The sequence below is a fragment of the Ochotona princeps genome, chromosome 4 (assembly GCF_030435755.1).
Source record: "Ochotona princeps isolate mOchPri1 chromosome 4, mOchPri1.hap1, whole genome shotgun sequence".
Taxonomy (NCBI): Eukaryota; Metazoa; Chordata; class Mammalia; order Lagomorpha; family Ochotonidae; genus Ochotona; species Ochotona princeps.
Window position 1 is genome coordinate 31988137 of NC_080835.1, and position 11015 is coordinate 31999151.

At 41.7% G+C, this 11015-nt stretch overlaps 1 pseudogene; it reads right to left on the minus strand.

Annotated features, from left to right (window-relative positions):
* Window positions 1–6509: 6509 nt before the first annotated feature.
* On the minus strand, window positions 6510–7664 carry LOC101517398 (protein TFG-like; annotated as a pseudogene).
* Between the last annotated feature and the right edge of the window lie 3351 nt (window positions 7665–11015).

Sequence of the window (11015 nt, forward strand, 5' to 3'; positions counted from 1 at the left end):
CTCTAGAGTTCAGAAAGCTGAACATACCAATAGCAACAGTGAAAGGAAGCCTGGAGGACAAATAAGGGAGCTTTCAGAAAGTTTATGGAAAGTCCTGTTATCTCTTAATTTATTTTCCATGAATGAATTTTTTAAGCCTCTCTCAAATCTCAAATTATTTCCAAATTATTGTTTTATTAGTGGAATTTATAGAGCTCTAGTTCACATTCTAGAAGGCTAACTCCATAAGGTTCAGGGTGGAAAGTTTGAACTCACACAGAGTATCTGGCGGGGCAGGGTAGGGCAGGGAACAAAATTTTTATTAAAGTTGCTCAGTAGGAAATGGCAGGAATAGCTGATGGCTGTGTGGAATGTGGTTATTCTATGCTCATTACTTCATGTAATCATCATAGCAAGACACAAGTATTGCTTATTTTCACCATCTTCCAAAATGAAAACCTGAGGTTCAGAAAGATAAACTTGAGAGGCAGAGCCAGAACTCAAATTCTGGTTTTCTCGTTCCTGATCCCACTTCCTTTCATTACTTGGCGTGCCACAGTTCTGCAATGGCACTTAGGGATATTCACAGATCAGTTCTGGGTCCCATCATCAGAGGTTTCAGATTAATTGGTTTGGATTCCCATATGTGAACTGGGGATTTTTTAAGTCTCCCAGGTTATTCTAATGTTTAATCAGAATTGTGAAGAACCATGAAGCTATCCCTGCAGGCTATAGATTCACTGAACTCTATCCCAGGCCTACTGAATTAGCATTCTAGAGTTGACAGGTAATAATTGCGATGTTTTAAATATTCCCAGACCATTTTGCTAGATAGCCAGATTTGGGAACCACCGAGCTATTACATGACCTCTAGAGCTGTTCAAAGTACATAATTACTAAACATCAAGGTATTAGTCTCACCTCTATCCCTATTTCAATAAGGAACCACTTTCTTTTTATAGCATTACTATTTGTCACTGAACAGGCATTCTGGTGCAGTAAATTAAGTCATTGCCTCCAGTGCCGGTATCACATATGGATGGTTCAAGCCCCACCTGCTCCTCTTTGGATGTAGCTCCCTGCTGATAAATCTGAGAAAGCAGAGAATGGTCCAAGTACTTAATCCCACACCATCCACATGGGAGGCCAGGACGTAGCTGCTGGCGTCATCCTTACCCAAACCTGGTCATTACAGCTGTTTGGGGACAAATAGAACAGTATTCTCTCTCACGCACAGGCTCTCTCTCTCTCTCTCTCTTTCTCTCTCTCTCTCTCTCTCTCTCTCTCTCATTTCTGTAACTTTGCCTTTCAAATAAATAAAATAAATCTTTAAAACAAAATTTGTCCCATGAATCCCTTTGGAACATCTAAAGCTAGGACAATGCAAAGTGTTGTAAGGCCCAACGTGGTAGCCTAGTGGCTAAAGTCCTCGCCTTGCATGCACTGGGAACCCATATGGGTGCTGGTTCACATCCCGGCTGTTCCAGTTCCCATCCAGCTCCCTCCTTGTAGCCTGGGAAAGCAGTCAAAGACAGTCCAAAGCCTTGGTTCCCTGCACCTGCGTGGAATATCCAAAGGAGGCTCCAGACTCCTGGCTTCAGATCAGTTCAGCTCAAATGTAACTTTTCAATAAAAATACATTTCTAAAAATGCTTTAAAAGTTACAGGCATCATACAATTATCAGGTATTATTACTGTTGCTTTGCACTGGTGTGCCCAATTTTCAGCCTGAAACTGTCTCCTGAACAGGCCATGTGCTGATGAGAAGAGTTCTGCTTTACACCCTGATTCTCTCTTTTATCATCCACCCAGTTCAGAGGAGGTAGCCTATTGGTTGAAAAAGGGGGCGGGGGTTCAGATTCTTTCCCATCACTGGAAAGACTATAAAGGGGAAGTCTGCCCCAGTGAGGGGAAATGGAAAGAAGTGAGAATTGTATAACCTCAACCACAGACATTTGTTGTCACAGATATAAACTCAAATAAAAGACTGAAACATTAGCCAATACACTTTCCCAGCACTCAAATGCAATTCAGAAATGAGACTAACCATTATCATACCGTTTTATTCCATTGGGACCATGCAGCTTCTTTATCTAGGTATTCTGTGTCTAGCTCTATAATGGGAATATGTGAAGTGACTTGGGAATGGGATGAAGAATAAAGAAACAGAACATATTATGAAGATGCTGTCTCAGTTCAGATCCAACTCTGAGCTTCTCAGGACAGTGGCACAAAGGGACTATTGGCCTTCTAAAAGGTTTTTAACCTTTTCGGCCCTGGATTAATCTTTGTGAAACAAATCATGCCTGAAGTATATTCTGTCTTCAATATTCCCAAGCGGCATTATGATTTTTAACCCTTTTGTGAAGATGGGTAATAAGTGCGGAGACTCCTGAGAGAAGAACAATAGTAAAATGGGGTTGGCCTGTATTGCTGAGCCCTTAACCTTCTTCGGGGATTCTCTTGCGACCTAATTGCCAACCCCTCACCATTCCACCCTCGGTGGAGTGTCTTTCCTCCTATAAATCTCTAAGTTAAGTGTATTGAATATGGGAGAAATTACTCAGTTGTATATGTTTTAGTTGACACATGGGAATTATTTGTATTATGGGAGGCCATATACTTATTCATGGGATAACATTTGATGTCAAGATACATATATGGGGCCTGGCAAAATAGCATAGTGGTTAAAGTCATCATCTTGAACACTGGTCACTGGTTCTAATCTCGGTGGCCCCGTTTCCCATCCAGCTCCCTGCTTGTGCCCTGGAAAAGCAGTCGAGGACGGCCCAAAGCCTTGGGACCTGCACCCGCATGGGAGACCCAAAAGAAGCTCCTGGCTCCTGGCTTCGGATTGGCTCAGCTCCAGCCGTTGCGGTCACTTGGGGAGTGAACCATCAGATGGAAGATCTTCCTCTCAGTCTCTCCTCCTCTCTGTATATCTGTCTTTCCAAAAAAAACTAATTAATTTTAAAAAAAGATACATACATGTTGTATAATATTCAAATCAATGTAAATACATCTATTTCCCCTAATGTTTATTGTCTCTTGATAGTGAATGCTTTCAAAATACTCTCCTCCCATTTATGTTATCTATAGATATCCTACTGTGCAACAGAAGACAAGAACTTCTAATTTAATACTAATTTATCCCTCTTTACCAACCCTGCCCTCCACCCCTACAGTCCCTAGACTTGGGAACAATTATTCTACTTGCAGCTTCTATGAGATCAATGTTTTTAGACTTTTCATATGAGTGAAACCATGTTGCATTTGTCTTTTTGTGCCTGGCTTATTTCACTTAACATAATGATCTCTAGTTCTATCCATATTATAGAAAAAGACAGATTTCACCCTTTTTCTTAAGATTTATTTATTTCTATTGGAAAGTCAGAATACAGAGAGGAGGAGAGACAGACAGGAAGATCTTCCATCCAATGATTCACTCCCCAAGTAGCCACAACGGCAAGAGCTGAGCTGATCCGATCCGAAGTCAGGAACCCAGAGCTTCTTTCAGGTCTCCCACATGGATGCAGGGTCTCAAGATCTTGGACCATTCTTGACTGCTTTCCCAGGCCACAAGCAGGGAGCTGGATGGGAAGCGGGGCCTGCGGAACACAAACCGGCATCCATATGGTTTCCCAGGGCGTGCAAGGTAAAGACCTTAGCCACCAGGCTACTGTGCTGGGCCTCAGGGATTCATATTTTTATGACTGAATAATATTCGATTGTGCATACAAATCACACTTTCCCTACCCATTCATCAACTAAAAGACTCTTTTTTTTTCATTTCTTGACTGTTATAAATGGTGCTTCAGTAAACATGGCAGTACCGATGTCTCTTGAAAGACTGTCATTTTCCTTGGATATATGCCTTGGAGTGGAATTGCTGTATCATATGACTCAAAAAAAAAAAAAAAAAAGAAAACTGACCAAGAAAGTACAAAAAACAGGTATATAAAGATTTTTGCCATAGCCAGTTATCTCATACACCTGCTGACAGAAATCCATGCAAAAAACATTTTAAGATGTATTTATTTTTATTTGAAAGGCAAATCTACAGAGAGAGAGAAGGAGAGACAAAGAGAAATAGAGAGAGAGATCTTCTATCCTCCAGTTCACTCCCCAAACACCCAAAGAGACCAGAGTTGGGCCAGTGTGAAGCCAGGAATCTGAAGTCTGGATCTTCCTCTGGGTCTCTGACATGGGCCATCCTGTGCTGCTTCTCATGCCAATAGTAGGGACCTGGATCAGAAGTCACATGGTGCAGTCTCGAATCAGCACCAACATGGGATGCTGGTAACACAAGTGGAGGGTTAACCTACTACTCCACAGTACTGGCCTATAAAAAATTCTGATGGTACTAGCTATCCACTATATCACCATTGCCAAAACGGTGTTTCTAGCATGTAAATAAGTATTTTGCTCTACATAAATGTGCACATGCACACAAACACACACTAAGTTTTATAAATATGTAGATCAGATACTGTTTTCCTTAACTTATTTTTCAGAAAAGAATTTTCATATTCTTGCAGTTGCTACATTTTAAATTGTAATTTATTATTTAAGGAAGACACATTAGGCAAATCAACACTGGTTTGGGTATTTAATTAGTAAAAGTTATGACAAAAAGTTCAATAAAAGCCTTTACTAAATATTTATATTGTTTCTGTGATTACATCTCATATTCAATTTGTTATTTTTTAAAAAGCACTTTTAAACATGATTTTGTATAACAGAACAAATCTCAGAAATATAATTAAACAAATATGCATGTATATTTGTTAGTATTTTCCTAAATTCTAGCATTACATAAATGAGCACTTGAATGGAATAAAATTTACTGTGACAGATCATTACATGTTTAAGGAGAGCTTTATTGCAAACAAATGAGCAGGTGTTCCAATGACTGTTAGATAATTCAAAAAGTAATGTTCATAATGAGGAAAATATTGACATATTTCTCCTAAAATCTGAGTGAAAAGAAGACATGAAATCTGAGTCCAAAAAGTAATATTTACAAGCATATTTTCCATGATATATTCATGAATACCTATCCTTATTTAAATTTATATGTTAAAAGTTGTAAGTGGATATTGAACTATTTCACTCTTCTCCGAAGTTTATATGTTTCATAATTTAATTTAAAAAATCACAATGAAAATGGAGGAATAGCTTATAATTAAATATATGTAGGAGAAAGATTGATTCTTCCAGTATTTGTTAGAGCTTTAAAAATACTGATGTGTTGGGCCCGGCAGCGTGGCCTAGCGGCTAAAGTCCTCGCCTTGAAAGCCCCGGGATCCCATATGGGCGCCGGTTCTAATCCCGGCAGCTCCACTTCCCATCCAGCTCCCTGCTTGTGGCCTGGGAAAGCAGTTGAGGACGGCCCAATGCACTGGGACCCTGCACCTGCGTGGGAGACCTGGAAGAGGTTCCTGGTTCCCGGCTTCGGATCGGCGCGTACTGGCCCATTGCGGCTCACTTGGGGGGTGAATCATCGGACAGAAGATCTTCCTGTCTGTCTCTCCTCCTCTCTGTATATCTGACTGTAATAAAATGAATAAATCTTTAAAAAAAATACTGATGTTTTATGGCACACACTGAGAAATAATGCTTGAAAAAAAAGATTTATTTATCTATTTGAAAATCAAAGTTATAAAGAGAGAGAAGGAGAGGCTATAAAGAGTTTCCATCTGCTGTTTCACTCCCCAAATGCTCACAAGGGCCAGGACTGGGACCAGAACAAAACCAGGAGCCAAGAGTTTCTTCTGGGTCTCCCATAATGAGTGCTAGGGGGTCAAACATCTGAGCTGTCACTGCTTTCCTAAACCGTTCGTAGGGAGCTGGATCACAGACGGAGCAGTTGGAACATAAACCAGTGCTCACAAGGGATGCAGGCAACACAGGAGGAATTTCACCCTCCATCCTACAACACTGGCCACAAGAAATAATGGTCTTGCTCCGAAAGATTCTGATCAATCTCAAAAACATCTTTGTCAAATTTCTTTCCTTTGGTCTTCAAGCAGAATGTCTCAGTGTGTGGGTGCCATCTTACGACCCACCACAATGAAGCTATCTCCTGTTGGGCTGTTAAATTTCAACCAAGAGAAACACTGAACTTTGTCTTTTATTTTAAATGGATTCAATTATCTTTATTAACCTATTGTTACATTTATACATAATATCTAATTGTTGGTTGAAAGTGCATCAAGTTATAAATTAAAAACCAAATATGATGGTTATATCTGAACCCAGCATTTTAATATCCTCTGGACAAGAGAAGCTAGAAGATGTAAGACAACTAGGAAGCTGCTACATTTTCAAGCAGGGAAGGAAAAACTTTCATTTAGGTCTTGTTTTTATTCCTCCCATTTATACTTTCAATTAGCAGCAGCAATTATAAAAAGATGCCCTGCTTTTTAAAACTTTTAAAGTTCAATACAAGTTAAAATAAAATAGTACTGCAATCTTTTGGGAGGCAAATAGCAATCAGCTTTGCTCATCAGCACAGCAGGGTCTGTTTATCAATAACCACATCCAGGCTGGTATAGCCCTGAACAAAGGGAGGACGGGTAGGCATGCGCATAAGGGTTAGGCTCACTTGGGGGAGGGACCATAGTACTTCCGGGAGGTGAAGTAAAACCTGGTCTCAGTTGATAGGCCCCAGATTGGCTCGCAGTCATTCCAGGTTGACAGACAGGGGCCACAGTCTAATTAGCAGGCTGAGATGTTTGGGTAGTTGCTCACCTGGTACTGCTGTGGCAGCTGAGCAGGCAGTTGGTGGGGCTGACCAGAACTGGCAGGAGCTGGTGCCTGGGAAGTTGCCACAACCCTAGAACTGCCAAGGTTGCCCACTGCAACTGACTGAATACTGAACATCATGCTGTGAGGTGGCTGAGGGGGAGCCTATGGTGGCTGTGCACCACAACCAGCCTGCTGCTGGTACTGCTGGTATGGCTGGCCTTCAGTGTGACCTGCTTGTGTCTACGTTCTTGTGTGCAGTAGCTGCTGTGGCTGAACTCCTGATGGGTGAGCTGCCGAAGTGGAGGATGCAATGCTATCAGGAAAGCCTGAATGATTTTGGACAGCATCACTGGGCAGCCCTGAAATCTGATCATCAATTAAGCCAAAAACTGACATGATGTTTTTGTTGATTTCATCTTAATTTTTCAAAAGATCAAAAGCTGAAATACTTGTTGCCATAACCTGAGTTAACTGTTTTCCAGAAAAATCAGAAGCATCAGGCTTTTCTTCTATACCATTCACAGCATTATTTTCAGGAACACTGGTAGAAGGTCCAGACTCTCCAGGTGGCTCCAAGCTATCCAACAATCAGTTCACTTTATTTTGAAGCTCTATCAGTTCTTGACAAAGGTATTTTACCTGACTTGATTCCAAGTGTCTGGGTTGCCAATTAAAAAATATCAGTTTTAGTATCCTACTAGAATTATGAAGGAAAGGACAAAGCTATCATAAATTGTGATAGGATCTCCATCTTCATTTTCATACTCTATTGTCACTTCATCATTACTCAAAAGTTTTCCTCTGAAAATTTGTTGCACCATTAGCACCAATTCATCACCAGTAATATGTCAATTATGAATGGGAATTCATTGGACATCCTTCCCAAGTTGAGCTTTGATGATTAACTTCCCACTTGGGTCCAACTGTCCAATCATGGTGGATTCCAGGATGTTTTATATATATAACTGTAGAGAAAAACAGCTAGTGAAGGCCTCTGCCTATCCACAGGTCTGTGCTGACCTGGCTGATGCAAAGGGAGGCTCATGGTGGCTCCCGGTAAGGCTGCAGTCACAACCTGGCCAGTCACTTTCTGCGACCACCGCACTTCGTTTGCAGGCTCGTGCAGGACTGGCCAATCTAATAAGCCTGGGCCAGGTGCTGTGGCCTAGCAGCTGGAGTCCTCACCTTGGGCGTGCTGGGATCCCAGTGGGTGATGGTTCTGGTCCCGGCAGCTCTGCTTCCCATCCACTCCCTGCTTGTGCCCTGGGAAAGCAGTCGAGGACGGCTCGGGACCTTGGGACCCTGCACCCGTGTGTGAGACCTGGAAGAGGTTCCTGGCTCCTGGCTTCAGATTGGCACAGCTCCAGCCATTGTGGTTACTTGGGGAGTGAATCATCAGACGGAGGATCTTCCTCTCTGTCTCTCTTCCTCTCTGTATGTCTGGCTTTGTATGAAAATAGAATAAATCTTTAAAAAAAAATCTAATAAGCCTAGCCATACTTTATCTGTGCTACATCCTGCCACTATGTCAACCCTATTGATTATTATTCATAACAAATGAGGTCACTATTTGGATGAGTTTTCAGAGTATGTGCTGATCATTTTCATGCTCAACAATATAATAATCCATTAATGGAATCAAGCCCTGAGTAATGGAAGGTCAAGTAGCTCTTCTCATAAATCAGGCAATGATGATGGATAATAAGAATTGTAACTGTAATGAAGTGAAAAACCCTCAAGCTGTGATACTAATGATAAAATGAACAATGCATAAGAATGATATTAATGATGATCATATGCGGGCTGCATACTATATGGTAGATTCTGTAAAAATCTCTTATTCAATTATCACTGCAATGATCTCCACAAAATCAGTATTGTATATCCATTTCATACCTAATAAAACTGGTGGGGGTGGGGCAGAGGCATGGAGCTGGGGAATCCAGGTAAGTTGCCCAGAATCACATAACCACATAACTAGCAAATGGCCAAGTTCAAATACCTATGCCTTTATGACTGCACTTTGCAATGTTTTCTTTTAAAGATTTATTTATTTGAAAGGCAGATTTACAGACAGAAAAGAAGAGAGAGAGAATCTTTCCAAACAGCTGGTTCACTTCCCAAACAGCTGCACAGTCAGAATGGAACTGATCTGAAGCTGGGAGCCAGGAGCTTCCTTCCAGTCTCCAACATGGGTGCACGGGTTCAAGGACTTAGGTCATCCTTCGCTGCTTGCTCAAACCAAGAGCAGAGAGGTGGATTCAAAGTGGAGCAGCCAAGACCTGAACTGGTATCCTTAAGGGTTGCAAACACTAAAGAAAGAGGATTCGCTTGTGCTGGTCCCTGCACTTCCCAATTTTAACTCTCCAACGTTTATTCTCAAACTGGGAGTACAGCTTCACATTCCAGGACCTGGCACGATGGTTCAGTGGCTAAACCCTCACCTTGCAAGTGCTGAAATTCTATATGGGTGCTGGTTCATATCCCAGCTGCTCCATATCCTATCCAGTTCCCTGCTTATGGCCTGGGAAAGCAGTGGAGGCTGGCCCATATCCTTGAGCTCCTACAGCCACATGGGAGAGCCAGAAGCACCTAGATCCTGGCTTCAAACTGTCCCATCTATGGCTATTGCTATCATTTGGGGAGAGCAGATAGAGGATCTCTGTCTCTTCTTCTATCTCTGGAACTCTGCCTTTTCAATAAGAATAAATAAATCTTAAAAAAAAAAAAAAAAAAAAAAAACCTATAGTATCAGGCTCGGCACAAAGGCTCAATGGCCAAATCCTCACCCTACAAGGTCTCGGACCCCATATGGGTGCTGGTTCATGTCCTGGATGCTCCACTTCCCATTCAGCTCCCTGCTTACGGCCTGGGAAAGCAGTAGAGGATGGCCCAAAGCCTTGGAACCCTGCAACCACATCAGAGACTTAGGAAGAAGCTCCTGGCTCTTGGATTCAGATCTGCTGAGCTCTGGCCATTGTGGCCATTTGGGAGTGAACCAGCAAGTGAAAGATCATTGTCCTTCTCTCTATAAGTCTGCCTTTCTAATAATAAACAAATAATTTCTTTTTTAAAAAGCTCCATATCCCAACTATATTTTGAACTCAAGTGACTTGTTTTTATGCAGTAGCTCCAGCTTGTGGCAGACAAGAGAAAATAAAATGGATTAAAATGGACAGGAGGAAGACAAGTCCTGATGATAACACAAACCTTCAGAAACTATCACAACTAACTAAAAGTGTTTTTATTTTTATGTAAGAAAGAAAAGTCAGGTGTTTTACAACTCTTAAGTGATGAAAGAAAGAATTGTTGATAAAGAGGGAAATAAAATAGACTATTTGCAGCTTAGCCTCCACATGACTTTGGATAAATACCCATCCACTTTTCATCCAAAAAATGGAAATAATTATTCTTCCTTGTACAGTTGTTATAAGACATAAATCATGTATAATTTTTATTTCTTTCCTTTTTTTAAAAAATTATGTTTGATGATGTTTATATAATTGAGAAGAATGAATACTCATGTGGACCACAGATTAGGGTGGGAGGGAAGGGTCGAGGAATACAGGAAACTAGATGAGACAATTGTTTCCAATTTTCTTTTTCTTCTTCCTGTATCTGGGGGAAGTGGGGAGAGAAGGGAAGAAGGCCACACCTAGCAGTCTAATGGCATCTAAGTACCCAAGGATGTGGGACGGCCAATCAATGTCACCCAAAGTCTCTTTTGTGGATCTTGTTCTGAGGGTACTATTTAAGTGACTTCAATAATTCTGAGAGACTGGTTATTTCATTGCCCCATGGATGAGGAAATCCTTCCAAAATCCATTTGTCAATATTGTCCACCTTAGAGTCTCCATTCTCCCAAATACTTGCTGTCATGACTTGGCCGGGAGAGTTGTCCGATTTGTTCTACCATCCAAGATACTTGATGTCCTCCACAGGCCTCAATGATTTGTTATATCTCCCATGTGCATTTGGGCATGCCATCCACTACACAGGCTTCAGCAACTAAGGAAGCCCAGTTCTGACAAATGTACTCCACAGTCAGACCACAGCTCCTGTTCTCCCCATGGTTGGGGTACTGAGTCTGGTGGTTCAGTTTGGGGTGGGAGAATCCCCAGAGAAACCTCGTCTGAGGTGACCCCAGACCTGTCTCCCGTGTATGTGAGACAGTGCAGGGTCTGGCTCAGTCTATCACCCACTTCAGCCTACACATACACTGGTGGTGGCAGTCACCCCGTCAGTTCTGTCTCCAGCCCCATCTCAAATGCAAACCAATGGATGCT